The following is a 7,321-nucleotide window of genomic DNA, read 5'->3' as shown; positions in this document are numbered from 1 at the left end:
AAAAAAAAATAATTGCTTTTTTTTTGAAGAAAAAGAAGGAGAAGAATTCTATTATCGGTTATCAGTAAAAAAAAAAAAAGTCGGGGAAGAAGAAAAATATATTCAAAGCGTACGTGTCAATCAATTCATTTGAAATATGCACACGTATATATAAGTTTATTGATTTCATTTTGTGAACGTCTGGTTTTGATGTTTCTTCTCTCTCTCTTTATCACTTTTTCTTTTCTTATCAGTGAAATTTATTTTAATTGGTAGGAGGGGGAGGGGAAAAAAGGTAAAAAGGAAAGAGATAAAGAGACGTATAAATAGATTTTATTTTATTAATGTTTTTTTTTTTTAATCGAATATTTTTACGACGATTTATTTATTTTTTTTTTTTAGTGTTGCCGTGTCTGAGTAAAAACTCCGTCGATTTTTTACAACTTCCGCTTTTTGTTTTTAATCATTTTTGGACCGAGACAAAAATTTTATCTCTAGTGCCCCCCCCTCAAAAAAAAAATAAATAAATGCGTCTCGACTCGAAATTTTTTTTTTCTTTTCGTTTCGGGCGAATTATTTAAAATTATTATCATTAACGATCTATTGTTTTTTAACCGGTTTTTAAAAATTGGCTTCTGACACGTTGACGACACTGTGGCAAAAAGTAATACTTTTAATTATTAAACGAACGCAAAAAAAATGTAAGTGGAACGAGAAAAAAAAGAAAATACGCAATCGAATTTTAAAATGAAAAACAAAAAAAAAAAAAACGCCATTTTGTTTTACTTTTTTTTTTTTGGCTGTTTTCCACTCAAACAATTGATTTGATTTTTTTCTTTTTCTTATTCTTTCTTCTTTTCTCTCTCTCTCTCTCTATCTTTTTTTTTTTTTTTACGTTAATTCAATTAAAGTACGTTTACGTCAATCCAGATAATTTGATTTATGTTGCGTCTGGGGGTAAAAACGTATTCAAACCGACAGAATTTGGCATTTATGCCAAAAAAAATTTAAGGGAAACATAAATTTCACGTTTAATCATTCAAATTATTTGGTTTTTTTTTTATTTAAAAAAACCCCCTATTATTATTATTATTATTATTACCGATAATAATTATAAGGGGAGCGTCTGTTAATAAAAACAGAAACAGAAAAAAAAAAGAAGAAATTTCTTAGCAAAGTTTAAATTGTTAAAAACTTTTCCAAGAGTTTTTACATCTGTAGTAGCTATTAAATAAATAAATGGCCATCCCGAAATTCAATCTGTAAAGAGTGGTTTAAAGTGAGATAGGAGGAGAAAGGGGGAGGAAGAGGAGGGAGGAGGAGAGGAGGAGTGATTTCTTCAGGAAGATTTTTTTTTAAAAAGCAAACCTAAAACCCTAAAATAATCATAAACTTTGGCCAAGAAGCTTATAAATTGAACAAGAAAACATGAATAAATTACAATTTTAACCTCATCATCAATTTACACAATTTTGAACAGTCGGTCGGACGTTCGGTCGAACGAAGAACAACGTTCGTCGTTTTACAATTCAAAACGGAACCTAAAATAACAAAACCGTTACAAAATGGCTTTTTCCATGATTTTTAATAATTTTTTTTTTTTTTTTTTTTTTTTAAAATTGGCATTATTAATAATCATTTAGAGGAATTTAATTAGAGACAGCAGACGATGATGACGATGAAGGCGGCGAACGACAAAAACGACATAGACGTGGGGAAAAAAAAGTTTTTCAAAAAGCAGAAGATATTTGGGAAATTGTCAAATGCAGAAAAACCGCGAAAAACCGAAGCGTGGGGAGGGTGAGGAAGAAACAGGAAAATATTTTTTTTTTTTTTTTTTTTTGGCGTTCGTAGTTTAATTACAACTGGGGGGGGAAAGAAAAAAACTTTTTGATGTGTGAAAATGGTTTTCAAATGGGTTTTTTTATTTTGTGGCGTTTTTTTTCCTTTGTGACAAAAGAAAAAGTAAAAAATTTTTTTTTTCCTTTTCGAACGTTTCGAAACGTATTAAATCATTAAAAGTCGTAAAATTTGTGATTCCCGCCTTAAAATACTAAAAAATTAAAAAAAAATTCTTTTTGATTTTTTTTACCCTTCATTTTTTTTTCTTCTTCCACGTTTCGATAAAGTTTTTTCACTTAAATTTTAATTTAAAAAAAAGAAAGAATTAGTAATAATAATAATAATATTTTTTTATTCGAGTCATAAATCAAATTGATTTTTAAAAGAAAAAAAAAAAAAAATTATAAATGGAAATTTTTTTTTCCTGTTTTTTCTTCAATGTGAGAAAGTAAAAAACTTTTTTCGTTTGTTTTCTCTCCCCCCCCCCCGCACGATATTCGTACCCGTTTATGTGAAAAATATTTCAATCGTTTTCTTTTCTCTTCTCTCTTTTTGTCTTTTTTGTTGTTTTTTTATTATAATAAAATGTCGGGTTGGTTGATTTTTTGTTCAATCGATTATATTTTATTTGTTTTTATTATTATTGTTATTATTTTGATATGTTATTACGCAGATCAATATCACTTTTTCTCTCTCACTTTCTTTTTCCTTTTCTCTTTTTCAAAAAAAAATTTATTGCTTATTTACGTTCGTTTTGGCGGTTACAGAAATCATTTAAAGTATTTATTGTGCGTGAGTAAATATACGAAGTAGAAGAGGAAGAAGAAAAGGAAAATGTTTAACTCACGTTTTTTTTTTTTTCTAGAATATTCCAGACGGAAAGCAATTCATTACAAATAATAATAATTATTTTTCTTTCTCTTTATCTCTCTCTTTCTAGAAAAAAAGAATTGTTTTTCGCAAATATTTTCGTTTCTTGTAATTTTGCGGCGGTTAAAAGTTAATAATAATTAATTTTTTTGTGTTTGAAAACGCAAAAAAAATTTAAATAATAAATTAAAAAATTTTTATAAATTATTATTATTATTATTTGAAATGTTTTAAAAAAATTTTTTCGGTTTAAAAATGACTGAAAATGATAAAAGAAAAAAAAATAGCGAAAGTTTAAAGGAAAAAAGGAAAAAAAAAAGAAAAACAAAATAAAATTATGTTAAACCATTGAAATCCGTCAACATCGTTGTCGAGCTTGTAACCTGTCACTTTTATTTTGTTTAAGCGAAACGTCACGAGGTGGAAACGATGTTTTTTTTTTTTTTTTTTGAAAAGCTAAGGGAGAGAGAAAGAGAGAAAGAGGGGGAAAGAGAGAAAGAGAAAGAGAGAGAGAGGAAGAGAGAATGCGAATAACGGATGATAGGAAATAGTACGTGCGTGTGATTTTCAATTTTTTTTTTTTTTTTTCTGAAATAAAATGTTAGTTTGCACTTCGTTTGCTTTCTTTGTTTGTTGTTGTTGTTGTTGCCCTTTCTCTCGCTAAACGTTGTTTCTCTTTACTTATCTTTCTTTGTTTATCTTGTTTATTCCCTGTTTAACTTTATTTTTCACAAAATGATCGTCGTTGTTTGAATTTTACAAAAAAAAAAAAAAAAGAAAATTATGATTCGATATTTTAAAAAAAATTTTCTTTAAAAATGTATTTTTCGTGAATGTGCGTGAGGGTTGGATGTGAGTGTGTGCGTGTGGGTGTGGAAAATTAATAATGAACAAAACAGAAAAAGAAAAAAAATAAGAAAAACTTTTTGACGGAATCGTAAATTTTTATTTCGCAAAAAAAAAAAAAAAAGTTTTTATGAGTGGTCAATTTAATTTTAAAATTATCTATAAAAAAAAAAACGTAAAAAACATAAAAAAACATAAAAATGAGTTTTCGTGTTTTTCTTTTTTTTTTTTTTCCTCCACCATGTGTATAAAAAACGTAAACAACGAACAGATTCGGTTGATTTAAAAAAAAAAAAGGCAAAAACCGTTCGGTTTATTAAAATTTTTGGGAAATGGCTTAAAGGAGGGGGGGAAGGAGAATAAAAACGGGGAGCATTTGGGGGAAAACATAAGAAAGAAAATAAACGAATATATCAATAAAAAAAAAAATCGCGTTCGATTTAAAATTTAAATTGAAGGCCTTCATTTTTTTTCAAGTCAGTTTAATTTAGATAACAAAAAAAAAGAAAAAAAAGTTTTTATCTAAACATTTTCTTGTGTTTACATCGAGTTTGTGTTTGTGTTTTTGTAACCGAAATATAAAAATTTTTTGGTAAATATTTAATATAATAATAATAATAATATTTTTTTTTCCCCGTTGCGCGTTCTAATTCCCCGATCGCATAAAATAATTACGTCGACGTGGAAACAAATCGTTTTATTATTATTATCGTTATGTTTTTCATTATTTTTGTTTCTTCGAACGATGATGTTACGGTCATTGGTTCTGCGATTGTGGTAAAAAAAAATTCCCCCCCCCCGTAATTTTTTTTTGTTATGTAATCTCTGTCGTGGTTTTAGAAAAATAAAAATGTTAATAATAAATTTACGAATTTTTTTTTTTTTTTTTAATATTTTAAATTTAAAGGAAATTTTATCGTTTTGTCGAACGAACGAACGATTTAACAAAGGAACCAACAAAGGAGCCAATAAACGAAGCAACAAACGAACTAACAAACGGAAGTTAAAAATTTTTTCGGATTTTAATTCTTCTCTCAGACAATTAATTATTAATCCTCACCCATAAATTTATTGATTTCGTTATCAAGTTGTATACATAATGATAATATTTAGAGAAAATTTAAATATTAAAAAAAATTTTCCGGGAGAATTAAATGGTGAGAAAAAGGGGGGGGGAGAAGAGAGGGGAGGGACAGGGCCAAGATTTCAGTTGTTTGTTTAACGTTTCCATTAGTCGAAATTAAAACATTTTCTTATGTCCCCCGATTTATTGTAAAAAAAAAAAAAGGTTTAATGTTATCCTTCCGGAAGAAAAAGCAAAGGGTTTAGTTTAATATTACGGGACGCGAAAGAATCACCAAAGAGAGAAAGAAAAAAAAAAAGGCGTTGGAGGAAAAGAAAAAGAAAATGGATGAAAATGCTGAGACAGAGAGAAAGAAAAAAAAGCGACATAATTTACTTTTTTTTTTTTTCACGTTTCGTTAAGGTGTTTATTATTGAGGGGGGAAGGGGTGGGGGAAAAATTTTATTTTCAGCTTTTCGGCGCTTAATTTACGTTTGAAACGCATGAAAAAAGAAAAAAAAAATTTAAAATTAAATGAATATTTGATTGCTCTTTTTTTTTCTTCTTTCTTTCCCCCGTTTCTTCCTCTCTCTCTCTGTCTCTCTCTTTTATTTTTCCTTTTTTTTCTTACACACGCACGAAAAACGAAAAAGTTTTCAAGCGTGTTTTTATTTTTTTATTCAATTTTTATATTTTTCAGTTATTCTATAAAAAATAAATAAATAAGTTTTATATTATAAAGTCACGAGAACGTAAAAAAAAAAAAAAAAACGTGTCAAAAGAAATAAAAAAAAAGAAAATTTTTTTTGTCCAGTTTTGGTTAGGAAATGTTTTGAACACGACGAGTGGGTAGTTTGGGGGGGAGGGGTTGGTGCGTGCGTGCGTGCGATTGATTGGTAAAAATAAAATTTTGTTTGTTGTTGTTGTTGTTATTGTATCACTTTTGTATAAATTTTAATGTTAAAGGTTTGAATTGAATGAGTTAGAAACCACGTTCGACTTTTTTTTTTGACACTTTTTGAGCTTCCCTTTTTTTTTTTTTTTTCATTTTCCAAATTGTTACGTAACCCGAAAAGACGGGAAAAAGAAAATTTTTTTATTCAAACTCAAAATTTTATTATTATTATTATTTTTCTTTCTTACGTACATTTTATTATTAATTCAAAAACATGACGTAATAAAAAAAAAAGAATTTTCAGGTACGATTAATTTTTCAAAAGTTTTTTTTTTTTTTTTTTTTTTTGATAACTGACCACAATAAAGTTTATTTTTCGATTGTGTTGTCTGCAGCGCTGTACTCTGCTGTTGTAAAAGCAGATTTTAACTTTGTTGTGATTTCCGGTTAAGAAAAAAAAAAAAAAGGAAATGAAAGGAAAAAAAGTGACGTGTGAAATTTTTTTTTGTTTTTTGTTTTTTTTGCCTTACTAAAAAAACTTATTATTGTTATTATTATTTTTTCATTATTCATTATTTTGTTTTATTTTTTTATTTTTTTCCCTGTTTTGTGGGGGGGGGAGAAATTTACCTGGAAAAGATTTAAAAAATTTGATTTTAGCGGTTTTTACAGTTCTGTCATAAAATTTTCATAGAAGTCAAAAAAAAAAAAAAGAAAGAAAAACTGTCAACGGCGAATAATTTTTTTCAATTTATAAATTTTCGGCCGGTTTTTTTGTTTGAAAAAGTAAAAATTTCATTTTAAAAAATTATTATTATTATTATTATTATTTTACAATCTTTGGTTGGTTTCCTTCCGGTTTGTTTATAAACAACGGAAAAAAAATTTTTTTTAAAAATGAATCGAATGAATGAAAAACGTAAAATTAAAAAAATTTTGTTTATTGATTTTAATTTTTTTGCGTTTTTTTTTTAACGAAGGATTCTTAACAGGGACGGATTAAGGTTTTTAGGCAAAATAAGTGAATTTGTTTTTATAACTGACCCAGAATTTGAAAATTTATTTCTGAAATTTAAACACGTTTATCTACGTTTAGAAATCGCGTTGCCATTTTCGAACGTATTTTAACGTAATCATTCATTTTTTTTATAAATAATTATTATTATTATTGTTGTATTTTTATGAATTAATGAATCACGTGATAATTTTAAAATCAATTTCAAATGAGAGAGAAAGAGAGAGAGAGTGAGAGAAAACAACAAAAAGCGAAAGCAACAATCAATATTTATGAAATTTTCTTTTTAATCAAATCTTCTTTATTTCCGTTTCCCTTTCATTTTTTTATTATTATTATTATTATTATTATTTTCTCTCTCATATTTTAATATAAAAATTTAAGGAAAAAAAAAGAAAGAAAAAAAGTTTTATTTTTAATAAATTATTTATTATTATTATTACCTTTTTTTTTTATGTGTCACTTGTTATTATTTTTTTTTCTCCACAGCTTTCAATCTTCGCCTTCCCCCGCCTTCTTCTCTCTCTCCTCCTTTCCCATCTTCTTTTCCTTCTTTCATATTATTATTATTAATATTACGCCGTTTCAATATTTGAATTTCATTTTAGTTTTTTTTATTTTTAATTTAAAAAAAAAACAAAAAAAGAAATGGGGTTGGTGAGAGCGAGAATAGGGGAAGGGGAAGGGGGATGCGAGGAAAGAGAATTTTTTTTTTATATTTAAAACTTTTTCGATTAAAAAAAAATAAAAAAATAAAAAATAAAAAATTTTTATTTTAATTTTAAAGATTTAAATGATATAAAATGGGGCG

The sequence above is a fragment of the Pediculus humanus genome, genomic scaffold, assembly GCF_000006295.1.
Source record: "Pediculus humanus corporis 1103172107423 genomic scaffold, whole genome shotgun sequence".
Lineage (NCBI taxonomy): Eukaryota > Metazoa > Arthropoda > Insecta > Psocodea > Pediculidae > Pediculus > Pediculus humanus.
Note: the sequence above shows the minus strand (reverse complement) of the source record.